Source organism: Melopsittacus undulatus, chromosome Z, assembly GCF_012275295.1.
Source record: "Melopsittacus undulatus isolate bMelUnd1 chromosome Z, bMelUnd1.mat.Z, whole genome shotgun sequence".
Classification (NCBI taxonomy): domain Eukaryota; kingdom Metazoa; phylum Chordata; class Aves; order Psittaciformes; family Psittaculidae; genus Melopsittacus; species Melopsittacus undulatus.
Genome location: NC_047557.1, coordinates 83,524,472 through 83,547,692, shown reverse-complemented (window position 1 = coordinate 83,547,692; position 23,221 = coordinate 83,524,472). Strand labels below are relative to the sequence as shown.

Genomic DNA, 23,221 nt, shown 5'->3' with positions numbered 1-23,221 from the left:
TCTGAGACAGCAAGAGAGAGATGTCCCCTTGAACTTTTCCCTGCATCTGCTCAGCTCTCCAGCATCCTGCACACCTCAGTCCCCCAGAGCAAGTGGTGCAGCAGTCTCCCCATTTATGTGGTTCTGCTGCACATTGTTAGCAGATGAGAAGTACTGGCTGTGTAATCACCTCATGAAGGTAATGCTGGACCCAAAATATTTGACAGAGCATCTTTAGGCTGAGATGAGCTGTAGCTGTTCCTGGTGGTGAGCACAGGGCTGCTTCCACACCACCTGACTGATACACTCTTGCCCACAGACATGATTCCCAAATCCCACACCTTTCTGTCCAATTTGCTTGTGCTGGCACAGGAAGTATCTGCTGATTTTGTTAACCCTTGATCACCTGCCTTTCTTATTGCTATTCCAGTAAACCTTCAGGGTTCTGGAGAGTGGGTTTGTTGCTCTGTTTTTTTTTTGAGGTGTGCAATTTGTATGAGGCTCAGGCAGCCTTTGCTTCCAGCTGTGTGTGCCCTATGGACATGTTCCCCTGTGTTATGTGTTACTCAGTAACTTATGAGAGTTTATCTTTACCAGGCTCCCCAGGAATGTGTGAGGAATGAATGCAACTTAGGCCATCGCAGCGTCATCTTCCCCTGACATTTTCTTGGAAAGCCATGGCTGCTGTGTGAACTGAATGGGGAAAGAGCTGGCTCTGGGTACAGATACATCCCTCGTGCTGCCCAGAGTGCGATGTTACACATAGCACTTTGGAAAGCAGTGTGTGCTCTTTGGAGCACTCTTAACCCTCCACCACTTCATCATCGCCTCCAAACCACCTACTTCTCCATAGCTTTCACCTCCCTTTGGAAACTTGCTCTCAGGCTAGATTCCATCAGCACTTTCAAGAAAGAGCTGTCTCAGAGCTACACAACCATCCCATTCCTCCAACTACAGCTGGTACGAGCAGTCGTCAGGAGACCTGAGCAGCCCAAGAGCTCTCCTGGTCCTGCACCTTGGCTGTCACCCTTTGGGCATGCTGTGGGCTGTTAAACCACTATAGAGATGCTTCACTTTGCCCATCTCACACCTGAAATGCAGTAGATAGAGAAGGCATGAGAAAAGGGGAACCTGTTTTCTTCCTAGTGATGTGCTAGGTAGGATCACCAATGCAATGCTGAAGGGTGAAGGTGGGGATCGCTTCTTATCCCCACAGCAAAACCACACAGGTGCTACACTGGGTTCTTCAGCATCAGGGTAAGAGTGCCTGAGACACTTGTCGCAGCTCAGTGCATGCTATCAGTAAAAGCTGCCTCATGGATTAATTAGCATGGAATTTCTGCTCCTTTTAGCAGAAGGAGCTGTTACCTGCAGATTTATGGGTCTGCAGATAAGGGTCTCCACAACTCTGTAGCCCTTGAGCCCTGATACAGTGGCCGTGTGTAGGGTACAAATGACCACCAGCACCAGCAAGTGGCACTTGCAGCTGGAGGTAGCTGGTCTCTTGGTCTTCTGTCACTGCTCAAGGATAAACGTCCCTTCATCTTGCTGTCTGACACAGATATACTCTGAATGATGGACAGGATACTGATATTTTTGGACATTTTAATTGACAGAACAAATCAGAGCCATTTTTTCCTGCACGTCCAAATGACTGAATTTAAAAACAGCTCCCGTTCCCCTGGATGGAAGGAGCTGTGCTGATGCCTCCACATGCACTGTATCCAATTTTATTTATTTCCCTGGGAGTAATTTTCTGTCTAAAAATGCAGCTTTCTCAAAATTCCAGCGTTTTCAGGGAAAGTGGTTCTGCTGAAATTTGTGACAGTGAAAAGCTGTACAGAATGGTTTGAATATCTTGATTTTTGCTACATAGCAATAGCAACACTTAGCTGACAAGTGGAAGTGGAAGAAAAATTAATGTTAAAGGAAAAAATTTAAAGAGGGTATTTTGTCATTACTCTAAACATGTAATACCGCTCAAGTGAGAGAACTTATTACCCTCTAGATGTTGCATAGAGAGAACCACCTGCCAAAATCTGTTGGCACGTTTGTTTTGCAAAAACCTGTGTAACTTCTTGTCATGGCACAGAGGAGAAACCGCAGGATCCAGCTGGCTCTGATGGACACAGGATTGGCAAAGCCAAATAGACATCTAGTGTTAAAAAAAAATAAAGATAAAAAAGAAGCCTGGATTAGCATGAACATTATCTCTCCCTTGCACCCAAATTGATGAGTGATCACCTCCTTTGCAAATGTTGACTACAGTTCCTTGAAGATGCTGGTAGCACCTTAGCCAGGCACCCATGTAGGCAGTGTGAAAACAGCCCCTGCTTCCCTCCTCTGGAGGAGAGAGTCCTGGATGCAGGATGTGGTTGGCACTGCATGTTTCTCCCAGGAGAGCAGATCCTCCATCTGGCACCTGAGCCTCTCTGAGCAGGCTGCAGGCATGCTTCCTACCAAGCATCTGTCTCCTAGTCCTCCAAATGGGCAGGCTCCAACCTTCTCACACTCTCCTTGTTGCCTTGACTTGATGGAAGAAAGTATGCAGATACAGGAGGAGCAGTCTCATGGTTGTGGCTTCTTTTGTATTTGAATGTGAACAGAGGCAATTTCACCAAAGCCACTGCAGGTGCAAACTATGAGGGAAGGGAAACAGGACCTCTTCATCTATATACTTTTCAGGGTTGGAGATGTTCACCTTCAGTCAGAGAGGTGGGGAACAAGAGGGGAAGTAGAAAGTGGTAGTGAAGAGACTGGAAACATACTTGGGATGAAGGAGAGAATAATTAAACAGGGACTGAAAGCAGATATTTATTGTACTTCTAAAAATGCTTCTGAGCTTGAAAGCATCTGAAAAATGGGGAAAACTGAGTGTTGTTATCACAGTCCCAGGAGAGAGGGGCACAGTTCTTAAAGTGTGTGAACTTCAGAGGATGCTGTCATCTCTTATGGCTATGAGGGCTTTATTTTAGTTTAGTTTTAATTAAAAGGATGTTTTGAAGTTTTCCCACTAGCTGTTTCATTTCCTTCTCTGGTCTAGTCAGAAATCAACTTCCAAGGACTGGACCTGGAGAATAATTCAGTGGGGAAACATTACTGAATCTCTGTCAGAGACGGGGTAAATACAGCACACAGGGATCTCAGTGCCGTGGAGACACACCTGCTGGGACACAAGGCATCTCTGCAGTGGACAATTTACTCCCCACTCCCTACCTGGGTACTTGGAAGATACTCTGACTGTGTCTTCCAAGAGAGAAAAAACTGACATTTCTCTTCTGCCTGAAATGCCATCTGCGAGCAGCATGCCTATGCTGAGACGTCAGTAGCTTTCCACTTCAGCTCCATGAACACAATTCCTGTTCAAACTGTCTGAGCATCTTTACTCTCTGAAGATCTCTGTGACTTCAGTCGCTTCCTTTGATGATATAAATAATGTGGTCTATTCTTAGCTCCACAGCACTATATCCAAATCTTTATCTAAATTCTGCAGAATTTTCCATTTCAGATGTTTGGGCTTTTAGAGGCAGACTGTTGCTTATCCCATGCATGGCATTATTCCTTTGATACATCATCTGAAGATTTAATTATCAGACCAATTCCTGACTTTTCTGAAATTTACAGGGAAAACATTAAAGTTTGATTAAGTGAGAATTCTCACTGGACTCATCAGCAACGAGACCAAAATTAAATTGTGTTTTTAATAGCTTTGACATGTTGCAACCCATGAGGAGTATCTGAATATGAAAGCCTGTTGCCAAAAATCAAACCTCTGAACAATGAGCAGTGAAAGATGTATTTCAATTATTGGAAAAATGAATACATGTGATACTCTGGTGCCAGAGCAGGGCCAGACCAGGGGGTATCGAAGGTGGCAGCACTGGGAGGGAGCATTTTACATTAATTCTACATGCAGCTGAGCTTCAGTGGCAACAAGATGGGGTCCTAACCTTTGGTGTTAAAAGGTGCTGAACAGCATCATATGGAGGAGCAAAACAACAGGAAATAACCACTTCTTATCTGGAGCTGAATCGACAGCAAAATGATACTGCATTGTTACCCATGGTAACACAAGAAAGGCTACTCCAGGCATCCTTCTTAGATGCCTTGTACCAGAATGAGGAGAGCAATGTCAGTTGTGAGTGTCTCCAAAACACACATCAGGGTTACTGATTGTGAGGCACGCACACCTAAAAGACGCTTTTACAGGGTGTAAAGGTTTGTCCCGTATAGCTGACTGGAGTATAAACCCAACTCATTATGGACAGATAAACATCTGCCTAATGATGCCCTCCCAAAGATTGGACTGACATCTTAAAACACAGCACTTTCACAGCCAGTTCATTTGTTTCTGGAATTTGCAGGTATAAAATAAAGCAAATGAATTTTAAACATTTGCTTGGGGAACAGATGAATCCGTAAAGAGGACAGAGAGGTAGATGTATACAGTTGCAGCATCAATTACCTGACTCTAAACAGCTTAGAAAGCCAGGCAGCTGCTGGTTTACAAGCTTAGTAAGAAGGTGCAGTGCCAGTGCAAGGTCTTTCTTTGGGCCTTTTGCCTTCTCTGAGTCCTTGCAGTACCCAGAAATATCTCTCTTAACAGGGCTGAAGAGAAGAATATGTGTACTTTTGTGTAGCTATGACGCAAAGGTGTTTAGAGAAAGTACTAAAGGAGGCTTGAGATGTTTGAATTTGGTAAGAGATGTTCACATTAGAGGAACACAAATCCTTCAGCAACTGTGAAGCTCTTTTCATTTGCACAGCACAGTCGGTGTCTGGGCACAGAAACTATCATTCCCTCAATTTTTCCCACCTCCACAACATCACTCCATCTTCCAGCATGACACTGAGAAGTAAGGAAAAGCGCAAAAATGCCTTTAACCTTCAGCCTCCATCAAATCAGAATTTTCTGATGCAGCACATAATGCATAATGTAGAAGCACTTAGCATGCTCCCACCTCTTCCTCCTGTGGAGGGGTTAATGAGTGAAACAAATTGTGTGGTGGCAGGGCTGGATTCCTTTGGAAAGCTCCTCTCCCCTTCCAGAGCCTTTGGATTCATCTTCCTTAAATAAACACACTTCAGAAATCTTGTAGAGTGTAAATAAGTCAGGGCAGCAGCAAGAAAGCAATTGCCAGTGGATAATTTGTGGAGCTGCTTGCAGCTGGCCCATCCTCCTGCTGGTTGGCAGTGCCCTGTTTATACTGATGATCTGGGTGCATAAGGACCTTCACTTAAAGAGGTTTCCATAATCCCTACTCATATTTTCCCTCCTGCTTTTTGTGCTGTAATAGGCAAGGCACTGTTGACTGTGAGTACTTAAAACAATAATCTTCTTAATGATTTAGCAACACCACTTCTTCAATAACAGCTTCATCTTGGTTGAAATACATTCATATTTGTGTAGGACAGAGGTTTTGGAATGCTATTAAATTTATATGGCGAGCTGGCAGAGCAGCCATCTTCATCTGATAAAGAGAAAGGTTAAAAACAGCCTTTTCACAGCAGCAGGGAAATATTTATGAACACAGAAAAATCCTGCTACTGTTCATTACCCCAGCTGGGGAACAAGGACAGTTCACGTTAAAATGGTAAAACTGCTTAAGCTGCAAGTCCATCAGACTGGTGTAGTGGGGTAGAATGGAGAGTTTGGTGGTGTAGGTTATGTGTGGGGTTTTTTTTTTTCACTTGACAAACCCCTAATGCTGGAGCGGATTTTGTACAGCTTCTAACAGAAATGAAGAAGGAAGAAGAGGAACAAACCTTGCTGAAATGCAGTGAGGGTGGGTAGAGATATCACATCACACAAATTCTGCTTTGAGGATGGATGAGCAGGTGAAAGCAGCATGACTAAGGGTGAGAAGAGAATTAACACACCCACAGAAGAAGCAAAGCTTGGTTGAGCACACAAAGATTGGGCACAGAAGGGGACCATTACCTGACACCACAGCCAGAACGGTGCTTGTGGTGCCTTAAGTGTTTGTTATCAGTGACCCAGCAATGTGCAAAGCTTGCAGATGGATTTTGAAGGCAAGACTCACCAGACCTATCACCATAAAAAAAAATCAGGTTGACCCAACATTGGCCACTGTAAACCATGACCTATTCAGCTGAGACTGGAGGAAGAGACAGACTCATTACTCAGGGCTTCAGAAAAGCATTAGCTACAGATGCAGCCAGATAATTCCTAGTCAAGCCAGAGAGCAGAAGAGCCTTGTGTGGAGCTGAAGAATGAGCCAAAGTACAGGCCAAGCCAGGATCAGCGTATGCAAGGGCAGATTCCTCAGAAATCTTCCAGGGACTAAGAAGTGCATTTCAGAAGGGACACAGGGCCATCAAGCACACAGCATCCTTCACCAGCTCAGGGCTGGCTTACTTTTCCCTTCAGTGTGAGGGGCCCCATACTGGCTGAAGAGATGCAATCCCAAGCAGCTAAGCATCCATGACCTTTGAAGAGCTTGTGGCACTTCTCTATGAGAGCAGAGAAACATTTACAGCGGCACTGTGGCTGACCTCCAATGTGTGCAGATTACTTTTTGCCTCCTTAAATATTCTTTACAGTGTCCATGAGCTCTAGAAATGCCAAAAGTGCTGGAGCAACTCCAGCTGAAACATAACTTGGTATTATTCGTTTGGAGAAGCAACATTTTCACCTTCCATCCTAAACTGTTGCAGGTGCTAATGCCTCTGCATTTAACTATGGTGTCAGCTGCCTCCCAGCCATTGGCACAGCAGTGGCTCAAAGGTAAATAAGCAGTTTGCACCAAGTTAGAAGCACCAAGGAAACCTTAATCAAACTCACTGGGCTGTAGGTGGCAAATAACTTCAGCAATTCCCAAATGGCCTCAAAATGTAGTGGCTACAAAGAAGCAAATTAGTCATTTTATGCTCTAAATACTTAATGTCAGTGCTAAAAACACTTCTGGAGAAGCGGATCTGGAGGCAGCCAAAAACCCCATCCTCATCTGGTATAAATCAGTGCAGAGCAGCAGCGCAGTGATGCTGGTTTACACCCGCTGCATGACTGACTGACAGAAGAAAAACCCATATGAGGCTTGACATTTTTTTACTGACAACCAAGTAATTTCTGACCAAGCAGAGTTTGAAATGGAGGCAAAAAAGATTACTTCAGACATGCTGCCCGCTGACAGGCTGAGGAAGGTGAAAGGCACAGCGTGAAGCTTTTCTCCTTGGTGGGAAATAGGGAGGGGAGAGATAGGAAGCTGGCATTGCAGAAAGAAATTGAACAACAAATCAAGATCTAACAAGCACAGGCCATGGTGTGCCTTGAGAGGGATCAGTGCGACAGCTTTGTGACATGGGCTAACTCAGGCAGCAGTAATGTGGACCGGGAACAGTGCAGCCCACGGCTCTCACCCTGGGATAGGCACAGGAGCCGCTTAAAGCTGACCAGTCCTAGTATTGTATCCACAGGCTTTGAGCTGGGAATGGAGCCTGGCACCCCATCTCTTTCACTCATTTGATTAGTTCCTTTTCCTTTGGCAGCTGAAAGGCCTCTTGGCAGCACCGGGGCTTCACATCTTGTTGAGCTGAATAAGAGGGAGCAGGGTTTTGGCAGGGACAAAAGAACATACCACTGCTCCATCAATGGCTTCATTATGGAATGCTGTGGCTCTCAAGGAGTGGCAAAGAGAGATGCAGAGCTTTCTTCTGGTAGGTAAACATGGGTTGGAAATGCTTTTCCAGCTTGACCTATTACTCTGAAGAGATCAGCTCAAAGGGAGGTTGAAAGCTTGACGGTTTTTATCTGTGGAGGAGATGTGAGTGCATATTGTCTTGTCTCTGGGCTGAGGGTCTAGAAGCCAGCCTTTGTGTGTGCATGTCAAGAGCAAGCAGATTGAGCTAAGCCATCTGAAGCAGGAGGGTGGCACAGAAAATTTAAGGGACATGCAGGTTTTTAGGAAGTGGTTAGAATTCCCCAGCCTGCTCAACAGGTACTCAGTACCTCATCGTGTTAGGACCAAGGACCATATAACAGCTGTAGTCTCCTGTTCATTCCTCTTGAAAAGCTAAAACAACATGAGAAATCAGCCAGAAAGTACTCTGAAGAGGTAGCTGGTCACCCATCTGGCTGTGTTTTAGAGCTCTTAATTAATTCTATAAATTTATTATAGTATAAATCAATACTATTTATTCATTCAGTCATAGTAACAAGACTGTTCATATAGATACGATTTAATGACCTGAGCATTTACATTTTTAAAGACATCTAGGTGAGAATTTTTAGCAAGCCCATGATAATGTATCCTGCAAAGTCTGTTTTCCCTAGTGTCATGTCCAAGCGGGGGGATTTTCAGGAGCATTCATTGTTCACAGTTGTTAACAATCTGCTGCTGAGCCCAGAGTCAATCAGGTTAGGTCAATACCAAGTGATCTAGAAAAGCCCAACCCCTGTATTAATACTAGGAATTATTTTGAGAGCCAGTTTTACAAAGGGTGGCACAAACCACACAGTGTATGTCATGTTGAAGTGAGGCTGAGTGCTTTGAAAGCAGTCCAAGCATACCTGCAAGTAAGAACTTGATGTGATCTGAGGGAATGATTTGACATAGAAGTGAAGCTCAGCCACGTAAGGGTGAAAGTTACAGGAGCGGAAGATGACCCGGGAACACTGCAAACAAGTTTAGGCCTGAAAGTTATCAAGTGTAAAATATGCTTGGTGGGTACTTGTAAGAAGGAAGAACTGGGTCAAGAGGATAAAATGGCTGTGATGGTTTTGATAAAAATGTCCCAAGTCCTGTGCTCTCCTGATCCTTAAAACCAAGTCTCGTCCATACTCGTCCATCCCCAGGCCCCAGTTGTCCAGGCTTGCCCCCACTAAGTTCCCCTTTGGAAGAGTGGGAGCAGAGAGACATGTCAGCCTGGTTGTTTTTCCAACAGTCCTGCCCTGCGCTCTGCAGCTGGTGCCTGCGGGCGGGCTGCCTGTTTCCCCTGGCAGCATCCGTCCATGAGGCCAGGGAGGGTGACAAACTGGCACTGCCTGTCACATGCCTGGTTGCAACTGGGCTGCAGGCGGGAAGATGTGGTGAGGGCAGGCAGGGCTGCTGTACTTCCCTGCAGGCAGCCCTCCATCTTTGGGCAGGATGATGGCGGCCAAATCCCAGCCTTGTTCCAGCAGGAAATTCCTCAGGAATTCTCTGGGGTTAAGCTAAATTAAAACCATTTCAAAGGGGGAGGAGTGAGAAGCAACCTCATCATCTCAAAACTTGCTCAGATAGAGCTCTGCTTGGCATATCAATATGAATAATAAATAGCAGTTGTTCATCCTTAAGGACGGATTTGCTCTGCTTGCAGCAGAGGGTGCAAAGAAAAAGTGTGAGAGGAGCATTTCCCACCAGCTCTCCATTTGCAAAGCTCTTGCTCACATGGTATTGACTGAAAGAAAGTACAAAGGAAAGACATTAGTCAAATAAAATGTTTTTACATCAGGGACATCAATGGTTCAGTTGTTCATTATCTCAGAGAGTCTCTAAGGAAAAGGAGAGGAAGAGTGTGAGCCCGAGGCTGGCTTCAGCCCAGGGCAGAGACCAGCACCAGCACACACCCTCTGTCCCTCCTGGCCACTCCAGGGAAATTCCTGGGCTTCCTTCTTTCCCCCCATGCCGAGAGCCCACTCTTGGTGTGGTGAGGCTCCAAGTCAGTTGTGTTGTCAAGGAGCTGGGAGCCAGCTCCATTGTAACTCCTAACTAATCTGTCATGTTCCCAGGGCATCCATGCCACCTCCTGGGACATGGAGGAAAACCTCTGGCAGCTTGCTTGCATCATGATCATAAGCTTTTAGGCATTCCCATGAGACAGGAGGGAGAGGAAAAGCAAGAGCAGGTCATCTGCAGACAAGCATCTCATCTGGTGCTGGGGAGCTTCTCCCATCTCAGGCAGATATCAATCTCATCAATTATCCTAGGGGCATTTTACTGTGCAGTCACTTACGTAAGGGCAGCATGCACATTCAGTAGCACCACGGTGCAGTCACAGACCTGCCCTTTTCGAGGCTGGTGCTGTCAGACAGGGCCATGGGTGCCACCAGTGGGACACGGAGGGTAGAAGAAGGGTCTGTGCTCTCCCCATGTTTGAAACCTCAGGTCCACTAATTGGGAAACAACCAGCTCAAAAGGCTGTAAGAACAAATGTGCATTTGCAGCTATAGTGATTCTGCAGCTTGGATTGCACACATACCCATGTACTGCGTAGCTCTGGAAACCTTAAAAATGGGTGAAAACATGTTTCTTTCCTAATGGGAAGAGCCAGAGGGATGCTTCAGTGCTCTGGCACCTCCCATCAAACTGCCCTGGGCTGTGGAGGGGAGGAGGCAGCTCAAGCAGTGGTGGGAACCTGGGTGGTTAAAGTCAGCCCTGGTACACAGGAAGGCTCTGCCTCGGACAATGGATTATATTTAACTACGTGGAATTTTCAAATACATTAAGAAAGGGGGTAAAGAAAAGAATAGCCAATTTGTGCGAGCTCCCCTGCTCCCATGAAGTCGGTGAGGTGGTGCTGTGCATTTCAATGGGGGTAGGACTTTGCTTCTCATGAGATAAATTGCACCCTGTCCCTTTGCATGCTCTGTGCAGCTAGTCCTGGCTTGCTCAGCTTTGCTGTTTCCTGTCCCCCCTACGAACACTCCCCCCTCCCTGATATGCTCCCCAGCACATTATTTTGTTGTTGTTGTCACTGAGCTATTCATTTTCCATAGGCTGCCTTCATTCTCCTGGCCTTTTGCAGCTAGGAGACAAGACGTTGCCTTGGAAACAAAGCCCCTTAGATGTTTGGAGTCTCTGGGATTGTTCTGCTCCCTGAGTACTTTTAGGTTATTTTTATTAACCACATAAAGATGCAGCAAGCTCAAGACCAAGGCAGAAAGTAGCCCTGGGAGGTGGAGGCAAGGTGAGGGTCTTACTGGCGTTGTTCACTCCACTGGGTACATGGGTTTTGCAATACACCATGGACTGAATGTCTGTGAGAGAAACAGCATCTCCAGAGAGTGCTGTGCATGCTGGGCTGGGGCTGGGTGCAGGCAGAGCTGCAGGAGCACAGGGAGAGTAAGCAGAAGGAAGAGAGAAGGGAAAGAAAAGAGGAACTAAGAATGGCAGGCATGGGGGGTTGTTGGAATTTCTGACTTTCCAAACAAACAACAGTGCCACGGAGGGACCACCACTCTACTGCTGAGGTGGCTATAGGCCTGCTCTGCTTATTTAAGGGAAAACAGATTTCCAGACCTGTTAGACAACTGCAAAAGTTTCTGCTCAAAGTTTTACTGATCTGGACAGTTTCCTGTGCTGCAGGGTGAGTCGGGGGCAGTAGAGAGAGCCCAGCTTGAGCTTTGCTCCCAGCCAGGCTGCCGGAGCATGTCAGCTCCTGCCCGAATCTGTCTGTGGGAGAGGTCTGATCCCTTCTGCAAGGGACCTTTGGAGGCCAGTGAGAGGCTGCAACTGTTCCCATTCCCCCTTACCCAGAGTCATCACTGCCAAAGTGACACAGCCAAATCCTGATCCCTACGTGGAGAACATTTTGGAGTAGGTTTTACTCCTTCTGCAAAGATTTAAAAAAAAGAAACAAAACAAAAGCTGACTAAAAGATGCTCCCTAATCCCATGCTGGTATTTGAATTATTTACAAGCCAGCAAAAGCATTCCTGAAAGAAGTGAATACATATTATTTTCCAAAAAATAATCAGAATGGTATTAAATGTATTATGTCTCATGTCAACACAGTCTTCTGCTCTGCACAACCATGAGACAGGGCTTCCAGATGCAGCAAGTGGATGACTTGCAAAGCCAGGGAGGCACAAAGAGAGGAGGAGCAGGGAGGGGAAGGAAGGAGAGCACACAGTAGGATGAACCTGGGAAACAGTTGGTGAGGACTGTCAGCAGCACACACAGAGGTGAACACCACCAGTTCTCAGCTACAGAGAGCTTCGACCGTGTTGTTCGACCAGGTACTTTAACGTGTTGCAGCTCTTTAAGTTCTTGACTACAGACAGGCACTGATGCCATCCCCATCAGTCTGTGGGGCTCCAGGAGCTCTGCAATGGTAGCAAAATGTTTTCAGGGGGGACCCATTCTATATTGCCTATATGCGTCATGTAGGATTACACCAAGTGAGCAATTTCACTCTTTCATGGCATTTTCCATCATAGCTGAGCCTCACAGATGCCCAGACTAGCAAAATGCTCACAGATTTTCTTCTCCCTTCTGGTTCATTCTCACGGGAGCTAGGAAGTCTGCCTCATCCTCAAAAGTGTCATAAATGCTGGATGCTTTTTTCCCATTGTTTCTGTTTTTCCTTGTCAGTGCTATGTGATGCCATGGTTACAGAGATATAGGAGTAATCCAGCCACAGTAGGTTATGGTCTTTTTGGTTTTGGCATTCTTTGATACTATATTTGTGTCAGAAAAATAAATAATACATACACACAAGAGCATCAAAGATTTCTTCCAGGCCCCGAGCCTATTTATGTCTATCCTTGTTAAGCCATTATATTTTCCTGCCATCCATTTATTTTATAGACCATCATGTCATCTGAGGCTGCACCTGAGGTCCCTTTTATCCATTCTCTCTGAAAAGAGCAGTTAATAAAACAAATTTCCTGTTAAAAGTCCCAGTAACAGCTTCCTCTGGAATGGCAATGCCCACACCAAACCCATAAGATTCTGGTCCTTCCGCTTTCTCTTCTATCACTTTATATTTCTTCCTCCTCCCACCCTTTCCCTACCAAAGGGTTGGGGAACTTTCTTGATGCTCTTGTAAGGAAAATATAGCACAGCTTTTCATTGCAGGAACCTGAATTAATGCATAAGCAAATCTGTTTGTGTGTGAAGTGCCTCAGCTCCAGTAAGGAAGAACTTGGTGGAAGTTAGTCTCTGTGATCCCCACTGATCAAAGGAAGAGCTCCTCAGAGCCTGTTACAAGCACCCACATCTCAGTTTTGCTGGAGATATATTCGCACAGGAGAGATTTAGCTATAAACTTGCCTTCCATCTACTCTAAACTCTGGGGCTCCTTGTAGGCAGCCACAGACACCTCAACCAGACATTTCTCAACCTCAGCCCCATCAGATGCAACTTCTACTTGCAGCAGGACCGCAGCCAAATGTTCTTCCACCCCCACATCATCATAATTCTGGTCCCCACTGCAGAGGAGGACTCACAGGCAGCTGGGAATTAAGAGGGAGGGAAGCTAAACAAGGGTTGTAGTAGTAAGTAGTCATGGGCAAGATTTTGCTAACAAGCCACTCAATGAGTCATGTCTCGTTTCAGCCCATCTCCTTCATGGTGTTAATATGATGCCTCTTGAGAGCTGGTTGTGTGCAGCCAGAGACCAAAACCCAAGAAGTTATCAAACAATGCAGGCAAAGGCAGTAAGCATTTGGTTTACCCAGGCAGATTTCTTGGATGTCTGCGTTGGGAACTGCTGCCCATAACAATCCTGAAATGACCACAGTTTTGCACACTTTGATTTGCACACTTCCATCATCTCCTGTGATAGAGGTTCCCCAGAAAATGGTGATGTGCAACAGAGAAGGCTGGGTAAAACTAAGTACTTGAATATTTTCTGAGACCCCTCTTCCCAGAGTTATTCTTTAAACAAATAAAGGAAATTTGATTGAGTTTGTAGAAGAAAATTCCAAAAGTGCCCTCACTGCCTGGCATGATGCCCCATTAGTTAATATACAGCCAGTTACTGTGACAGCTCTTAAATCACAGTGCCAGTATGGCCTCTTGCCCTAAGGACCTTTCTCCTGGCCATGTAGGTGTCAGAATTATGTATCTTGCTTTGCTCCTGCAAAGTCCAAATCAAACCCAAGGAAAACCTGTTTGTCTGCACTCAGCAGTGCTCAGTCTTGTAAGACATAAGGTGAAAGAGCACAGGACTGAAAACCAGAACACTTGAGGTGGTGAGAATCCAAATTAAAACAGAAAATAAGCAGTTAATCATAGAATCCCAGACTGGTTTGTGTTGGAAAGCACCTTAAAGCTCACCCAGTTCCAGCCCCCTGCCAGGGGCAAGGACACCTTCCACTAGACCAGGTTGCTCCAAGCCCCATCCAATCTGGCCTTGAGCACTGCCAGGGATGGAGCAGCCACAGCTTCTCTGGGCAACCTGTGCCAGGGCCTCACCACCCTCACAGGGAAGAACTTCTGCCTTATATCTAACCTAAATCTCTCCTCTGTCAGGTTAAAGCCATTCCTCCTTGTCCTGTCCCTACAGGCCCTTGTTAAAAGCCCTTCTCCAGATTTCTTGTTGGCCCCTTTAGGCATGGGAAGCTTCTGTAAGGCTGTAAGAGCCTTCTCTTCTGCAGGCTGAAGTACTCCTGATAATGAAGTTTTTGTACTTATTACTAGACCTGGGCAGAAATTTTTGATGAATTTGCTAAAAAACAGAGTCTAAAAGAAACCAAAACCATTTGTAAAACGCAGTCAAATGTACAGGTAGTCATGGCCAGGAGGAGAATTTGGAGAATTTTTCTAAAAGATTTTGCATTCCTGAAAGGCCAAAGGTTTTGTTCATTTTTTCCAAATTTTCATTTGGAAACCAAATTTTTGCTTGAAGATTCACCTACGTGTAAAATAATATTTCTGAGCTCCCAAATAACTCAAAAGTAACAAAAGTACTTCTGCAAGGCTGAAGGCCAGTGCATTGGCCTGATGGGAAACAAAATACTGGGTAAGATTTGAGGTCCGCAGAAGAATGTAGGGAACAGATTGGATCTAAGATGATTTTTCACAAGACCTGATTTTTATGTTCTTCCACCAAGGGGAAAATCCAGGATTATTTGGCTGCTGCGATACCTGCTCTCACACCAGCACTGCAATTTGGACACACCCAGTCAGGCAGAGGGCTGGGGCACAAACACCAAACCCACCGACTGCTTGTTAGCTGTTTCAGTGGAGAGAAGTAAGAAATCCCTACTCAGATATCCCAATTATGGGTTGCAAAGAAAGGGAGAGGAAACAGAGAACTGAAATGTAGCAGGATTGGGGTGGGCTGGGTGGATTTTCCTTTTTTACGTTGTCCTTTAAGTATGTATCTTCAACACAGATCACAAGTGAAATAGCTTAAAATGAAACAAGGTTCTTGCTGATTGAAACACTGTCACTTCCCTCAGGGATCACCAGTAAATCTGTTAGATTAGTTTTAGAGTGGAGATTAGCGTACACTGTTCAGCATCAAGCTCTGAGCATTAAACTAATTACTGGGTTACAGCACTGCACAGCTTCCCAGTGTGGAATCATCATACACGAGCAGCATTTATCCAGAGATGTAAAATAATCTAGCTTTGTCCTGGGAATACTCCCACCACAGGGGCTCATTTCCCTTTCCGTTTCAAAGACAAAGCCTATTTTCCCCTTTGTGACAGGGAAAGTTTGGCACGAAACCGTGTCCCATCTGCCTGCCACCCTTGCACACTGGCTTGGAGCAAAGTTGATGTGGAATATCTTAAAAGACATTTGACGGGTGGAAGATGTGCAGGCTAGAGCTGTCAGGAATTCCCAAATCCAGAGCAGATTCGCAGAAAATCACCATCACTCCCACTCGGCTCATCCTCTGCCATCGCTTTGCGATGAATAAAAGCCATTTGTTTCAGAGGCCTGGCACTGATGCATATTCTCCACCTGCATTCCCACTGTGCGATATCAGGCAATTCCCTGCCGTTTACTGCCACACAAACACTCCAGTGCCACTACATTCTATGGGCTTTTACACAGTGGAGAGGATCATACAGAGAAGAGAAGGGCAGGAAGTTGCAATGATTTTGTTCTCTCATCTTTCTGTGTTCCCAGCTCCTCCTCAGGACTGCAGCAGAGCACTTCCCTGCAGAGCATGAAACCATGCAGCTAACATCCCCCATCTGTGACTCTCTCCCTTGTCTCCTCCCTGGTGGGCAGCACTCTCTGTGCCTGCATGGCCTGGATTTCACCAACAAAGGATGGCATTTGGGCTTGCAGATCCCATACTCAGTTACAATCTCCTCTTACTCGGTGCTTGTAAAACAGAGGACCATCAAAGCATCCTGCCATTGGAGGGACACTGGTGGAGTTTGTTCTTGGTGTCTCAGGGATGCCATCTTCTTAAATTAGAAGTGAATGGGACAGACAGTGTTGTTTTCTCACCTTCCATTGCAGTTAGCGGGTGAGGACCAATTTTGAGACCATTTAACACATGCTTTCTGGCTTCCCCATCCTTCCTTGGAAAAATCAGGTCAGCTATCCACTGTGTTTGTCTCTGAGCTCCTCAGGGACAGGGGAGGACCCTACAATTTCCTACAATTTGTTCAAGCAAATTTGGGATCCCTTTTGCATATTCTGTGCTAATGAATAGTAGGGTTTTCCATCTCTGTGGTGAATGCAGTGCTGTTTCCTACAGGACATAGGGCTGCAGGAACTCTTACAACAGTGGTAGCTGTCTGGCAGCCCACTAGCTTAGTCTAGTCTATGTATTATTGAGTCCCTGAATTGCCAGATAGTCAGTAGTCCAAGCAAACAGGGAATCTTATTGTACATGTATTGCAGGAGGGAAAACAGTGTATACCCATATAAGACCCAGCATATTTTATTTTATGAACTGCAGTGTCATACAGAAGTAGTACCAAACCAATAGTAATTAGCTTGCTTTTAAAGCCATAATAATCTTTAGTTTCAGTCCTGCTCAATGTCTCCCCAAATGAGAATCAGACAGGAAAAAACAGCTGTAACAAGGTTTCAGGATAGAGCTCCTAAACCAAGTACCAGACACAAAAACAGAAGTTGTTTGGCCCAGGCAGTCAGAAGTGGTGGTGCCATCTTGGCTCCAGAAGGATATGGAAACCACGGCTTTACTAATTGCTAGCCAGACAGCACAACCTCTACACATCACAATGGTTGTTTCTCATTCAAAATAGCTGTCAGCTGACAGGCAGACAGCAGTCTTCTGTTGTGGTACCCAAGTACCTTTCTGTGAGCTGGACAGAAGATGGCTAGCATGACACTGGGGAAAGCCAGCCATATCTCACCAAATTTGTTAGACCTAGCTTTGCTGTGTGATGCAGATTGCTAGAGTGCTATGCTGAGCTTCGAGTCAGCATGAATTCATGTTTCCCAGACCACTGGGATCTGTGCTGGGAGCTTTCCATATCCTCTTCTAACTAACAAGTGTGCAGAGGGAATGTAGTTTGGGTACCCAACTCAAGGTATTCTCTAAAGGGCTAGATTTGAATTAGCCACTGGATAGTTTTTTACTCAGTACCTTCAAGGGTCTCTCAGCAAACCAAATGCTAAGCAGAAGTCAGAGGCCTTGATAAAATGTTCTGAAGGTGGATGGAAGAGTTGAGCAGGGAGAAGGTTGTTTGTACTGCAGTTCACAGCAGCTGCTTCATGCCAGACAGATATCCACAGATTGAGAGGTCAGCTCTGAAACATAGATGTGTGAGAGTGGGAGTGAGGAGAGTCATACATTCAGCTATTTATTCAGTGTCTATAAAACTCCTATGGACTTGGAGCTGGGCCCTGGATGTCTCTGTAAGAGGCATGTTCACCAGCCCTGCTTTGATTCCAGAATTCATTCAGGTTTCAAATACTGTAAAAATAACTGACTTTAGCTGTGGTGCAGCCACACTTGAGCTGAGAAGCAAAGCCCACATTTCTGAGATGCTCTGTAAGGAGGAGGAGAAGATTTTTGGTTAATGAGGCACACTCTGTCCCCATGTTATGGGACCTTGTTTCTCACCGAAGTAGCAGAGGCCACTGCTGTGCCCTTTGGTCAGGATCTGGGCTTGTCCCCCTCCAGGGGCATCCTTTGTGGATGCTGGATGTTTTCAAGGCATCAGTTTGATTTCCCCCAGATTTCTGACTGGTAATGGCCACAGCTTTTTTCATGAGACTGCTTGCTTGATAACTAGTACCATGCCTCTGGTTTGTCCTGCGCCACCAGCAAAATACACTGCTCATCTCTCCCCCCATGCATGAGTTTTCTGAAATGTTCTGAGATGCAGCTTTCAAGTACAATCAGCCACCAAAGGAAATCATCCCAATGTTAACCTTTGAGATAGACTGAGTGAAAAGTATGATTAATCACAGCAAATAACAGAAATATATATATATATATATATATATATTTACTGGGATTTAGTTCACCAAAAGGAAAGGACAGTACAATATGACACAGGTCAGTGCTTCTGTGGGTGTCAGTCAGTGCAGCTCTATTGGGCTTAGCAGATTTGTAGCACATAGCTTCAAATGAGGCTTTGCCTTTCCCTTGAATTCTTCCCTTCTGGAAAACCATTCTTTAGGCAACATCAAAGGGTCAGAGTAGGATTTACCGTGGGATGCCAGAGATGGCTATGAGTCCTACTGCAGTGCAACTCTACTGCAGCCAGGGCAGGAGCAGCTCTGTGGGTATCTTCGTGGGCACAGATCATGGCTAGTAGTGAGGTAAATAATCAGGGGTGGTCAGTATTAGCATGAGGACAAAGAATTTCCTTGCAGAGACAAACACAACTGCTGGTAATGTCAGGCTGCTGGGAAGAGCCCCTCTCTGTTCTAGCAATGTAACAAATTAATTGGGCTGTGTGGCTGCTACAAGCGAAGTCACAAGTTTGCTTGCTGAGCACAGCCTGTGTGCTTGGTGACAGTGACATATGGGAGACAATTAAATAACTGCAGTTATGTCCAGGTTAGTGAGGAAACTGATCCCCTTATGAAATAGATTTATACCATGTATCTGGTGCAAAAGCAGACACAGAGCCCCCAGTTGGAAAGGAGCCACGCTGACTTCCCACTAAGTTTACAAGCTACCTGTTCACATACGCCTTTGGATTTCACTGTCTTACAACCCCACCATCCTGTGCTGGCCTTACAGAGCCCTCCCCATTCCCTGTCTGGCATGGAGGTTGTTCTTTAACACAGGGTTATTTGGTCTTTAGCTTGATGGCTAAAGCCTGGATGTATAATTTACCATCCCAAGATTTCCAAGCTGAGCTCTTTCCCTCAAGACAAGCCCAGCCCAAACAAGCCAGATCCAATTCTCCCACGGTAGGTGGGCACTTTCAGCATTCAGTAATGACACTGAGCTAAATAAATCCCACTCCTGATAGCAAGCAACCCAAATGCAATCAATTCTGGGCTGCATCCCCAGCAGCATGACCAGCAGGTCAAAGGAGGTGATCCTGCCCCTCTACTCTGCTCTCACCTGGAGCACTGTGTGAAGTGCTGGGATCTCCAACTTAGGGACATGGAGCTGTTGCAGCAAGTCCAGAGGAGGCCACGAGGATGATCAGGGGACTGGAGCACCTCCAGTATGAAGACAGGATGAGAAAGTTGGGGCTGTTCAGCCTGGAGAAGAGAAGGCTGCATGGAGACCTCATAGCAGCTTCCAGTATCTGAAGGGGCCTATAAGGATGCTGGGGAGGGACTCTTCATTAGGGACTGTAGTGATAGGACAAGGGGTAATGGGTTAAAACTTAAACAAGGAAAGTTTAGGTTAGATAGAAGGAAGAGGTTCTTTACTGTGAGGATGCTGAGGCCCTGGCACAGGTTGCCCAGAGAAGCTGTGGCTGCCCCATCCCTGGCAGTGTTCAAGGCCAGGTTGGATGGAGCTTGGAGCAACCTGGTCTAGTGGAAGGTGTCCCTGCCTGTAGCCTGGGGTTGGAACTGCATGAGCTTTAACGTTGCTTCCAACCCAAACCAGTCTGAGATTCTATAAATCAGCTCAGGGTTTAGGTTTGTCCTGCTATGGAAAATGCAAGCCATTGGGAAATGACACCAGGATGCAGTGGAATCGCTGCGGGGATGGGCTTGGATGTGCCTTCCAGTTAAGAACCAGCCTGAAGGAGACCAGCCCAACCCCATGTCCTCCTCCCAGCCAGCTTGTACCAAGGGCATGGGAGACAGAGCAGCTGGGGGAAGGCAGAGGCAGTAATGGAGGAAGCAGCCTTTCACCATTCCATGGCTCTTTCCAGCAATTCCAGGGGCAGAGCACTGCCTATTTTTAGCTCCCAAGGTAGCTGAAATACCACTGTGATATTCATTAACGACAGCCCTGCTGGATGGGAGCTGCAAGGCCGAGCTGGGGGGCTGTTTGGTCTGGTTTGTTTTGCTTTATTTAATTGCTGGCTTGAGTACAGAGGCAGAGCGTGGCAGGAGGCTCAGCTCCTCTCACCTCAGGAAAAGCAGAAGCACCAGACTCAAGGGAGGTGGCAAGGGAAAAGTCAATCAGGCAGTATTTAAAAATCTACCTGCTGAGCCCAGGGGGGGCTGGAGATTTTAATGTCATTCCCAGCTTGAGATGCAGCCTGGAGAGTGAGAAAAGAAAGGGGGATCTTCTCTTCTTGGATCCTTAATTGCTCGTTAAATCATCTCACAAATGCCTGAACTCCTGGATGGCCCCATGCTCCTTGACAAAGGGGCTTCATCCTTGGCGGGGAGCGGGGAGTGCTTTCAGAAATACTCGCCTCATCTTCTTTTCCTGGGTCTGTAAAACTGAGAGTTCAGTGGTTCACTCTGCAAAATAGAACTTCAGACTGAAATATTTCTATTTGCATTCAACAGTAGAAATAAACTTCCCTGTGAGCCATTTCCTCGCTCCAGCCTACCTTGCAGACAGCTGCTTGCACTGCAGGAGGGCAGCTCTCCCATCCCCAGAAAGGATCTCCGGTGACTGCAGAGGAGCATGTACCAAAATAACCTCCTGTCCTTCAAGCTCAGCCCCACTTCTGGCCCAAGCAGACCTACCTGGTAACTGCAGCCAGAGGTGCCTGTCCCTGGTCACTCCTGTTCTGCCCTTTCACTGCTGTTCATCCATGTCTTTTGCTCAAACCCTCTTGCTGTGGATTTTAAATCATGGGCCTGACACAATTCTCAGTAGTGGAAATGGTGAGGCAGCTACTTCCTAGCACAGAAATGAGATGGCCGTGCTGTTCTTTCTGATGCTTCGCAGAAAGCAGCCTGCAGTTAAATCTGCAAAGCTCAGAAAAAGCCCATGTGCTGCCTATAACAGCTGGAGAGATTCATACGTGCTTTGCGATCACAGACAGGGGGACAGATCTGTGATTTATACATATAATCCCCCCAGCAGTCAAGATAACATAAGAAGGACCTCCTCCCTTCCTAGCTGAAGGCATGTATGCTTTAGTGCACCACCCATGCACAAGAAACGAGGTTATGCCAGAGCACATCCCAAGCAGACCGGCCATTAGCAGGTCATGTGTTATGTAGAGTCTGTGAAAAGAGCAGAATATCAGCTCCAGCAGAACAGGCAAACTGTACTGATGATTTATGAATATTCACTGAGCTCACAAAGCACTCCGGGGCAGAAAACAAGCTTTTGAAATTAACTGAACTCAAGGTTCTTCGTTTGTCTTGACTTTGAGGTGTGAGTCATCAACACTATTTCTCCAGAACAAGCAGAGTCTGTACAGAGGGCTAGGAGGAATCCTGGGCAGCAAAAGTTAAGTATTCTGCAATAAAGAATTTATGAACATAAAGTCTTCAAAGCATAGAGACTCCACCCTATTAAATTTTATGGAATGGTGTCTCCATACATTACAGACTTCTTCAGCCCATAAAGATGTTTAGGGGACTTGAGGCTCTTTCTCTGAGCATTGAAATTCCACCAGCTTCAGTCTGTACTAATTTGGTGCTCTGTAACTTTTCAATAATTTCAATACTCAGTAACAAAAGGCAGCAGAGGAGTTTTGCTCCTATCCATGCAGGCCATGCCATACACCTCATTGTTCCCACCAATGCAATTAGGTTAATGTGGTGCTGTCCAACACTGGCACTCCTCTACTTGTAATTGCACCCATGAGCTAAGAAATAATCTGCTTGCTTTGTCCCAAAACCTGTAACACCTTGTACCCAGTGCTCTAGCAGTACCCAGGGAGAGCAACCCGTTCAGCAGTTGGGTTGTTCCCATCATAGCTGCGAACTGAGGAATAGCCAGGAGCAGCAGCAGCACCTGGCAGGGCAGAGGAACAGGACAGAGCCTGTTGTAGCCAGGAATGATGTAGGAGCTGCTCCCTAGCAGGTAGTGCATGGGCTCCCCAGGAGCTGCATGCTCAGCTGTGGGTGTCTTTTACTGTGATGAAGGGGGGTTGTCTGTCCATGGGACAGTGACAGCAAAGCATGGGAACTGCCCACTCTCCCCTTTGTGAGAAGACTTACGCCTGCATTTATCCAAGAATGGGTTCTATCTCAGACAAGAGAAAAGGTAATAAGGTGGTTGTCTTCACTGCTTTGCTGTAAGCACACATAAGGAATCACAGAATGGTTTGGGTTGGAGGGGATCTTAAAGCCCATTCAGTTCCAACCCCCTGCACCGGCAGGGACACCTTCCACTAGACCAGGTTGCTCCAAAGCCCCGTCCAAGCTGGCCTTGAACACTACCAGGTATGGGGCAGCCACAGCTTCTCTGGGCAACATGTGCGAAGGCCTCAGCACCCTTACAGGGGAGAACTTCTGCCTAAGAGGTCATCTCAATCTCTCTTTTGTTAGTTAAAAACCATTTCTCCTTTTCCTGTCTCTACAGGCCCTTGTCAAAAGTCCCTCTGCAGACTTCTAATAAGCCCCCTTTAGGTATTGTAAGGCTGCTCTAAGCTCTCCCCTGAGCCTTCTTTTCTCCATGCTGAACAAACCAGAACAAATAAGAGCTCCACTTTTTCCATTAATTACAGCAGTAACAATTGTGGGGGTTTTTTTCAGCTGGTAGAAATATGAGACTACTCCAACATATCCAAAGTCATGAAAGAAAAACTGCAGATTAGTCAACATCCCTTGGGTTCCTGGAGCCTGGGGGGTGTGGAATGTGAGAGATCCACTTACCACAAAGCAGGCAGAGGGGGACATGAATTTGGGTGTCCTGCTTTGCAAACAATGGATGCATCAGCCACTGGGGACTATTACAGCAGGAATGAACTCAATGTTCCGAGTCTGTCTAGACATTCCCATCCTAAATCTGAGGCATCTTCCAGACCTCAGTTGTGTTAGGAAAAGTTACCATTCCAGCAACTCACATATTTCTACCCAAAAAGATTCCATCTGCAAGCAGCCAGCTGGCCCAGCACTCACCACCATACTCGTTAACCATGGGAGATTCCTCTCCCTGTGAGTCATAAAGCAAGACAGCCAGCCAAGGTATTCAGTATTACCATGAATTAGCACCTGTGGCAGGGGCCTAGAGCAAAGAACAAGATTTCAGGAGAAATAGTTGTTCAGGAGAAATGTTCAGCATCTGAAATAGTTGTTTCT

The 23,221-nt window shown here is 46.1% G+C and overlaps 1 protein-coding gene across 2 annotated transcripts in view; it reads left to right on the top strand.

The window, feature by feature from the left end:
- Positions 1-23,221, top strand: part of GNAO1 (G protein subunit alpha o1) — a 145,976-nt gene that overhangs the window by 76,176 nt on the left and 46,579 nt on the right. The gene's annotated exons all lie outside the window — the stretch shown is intronic.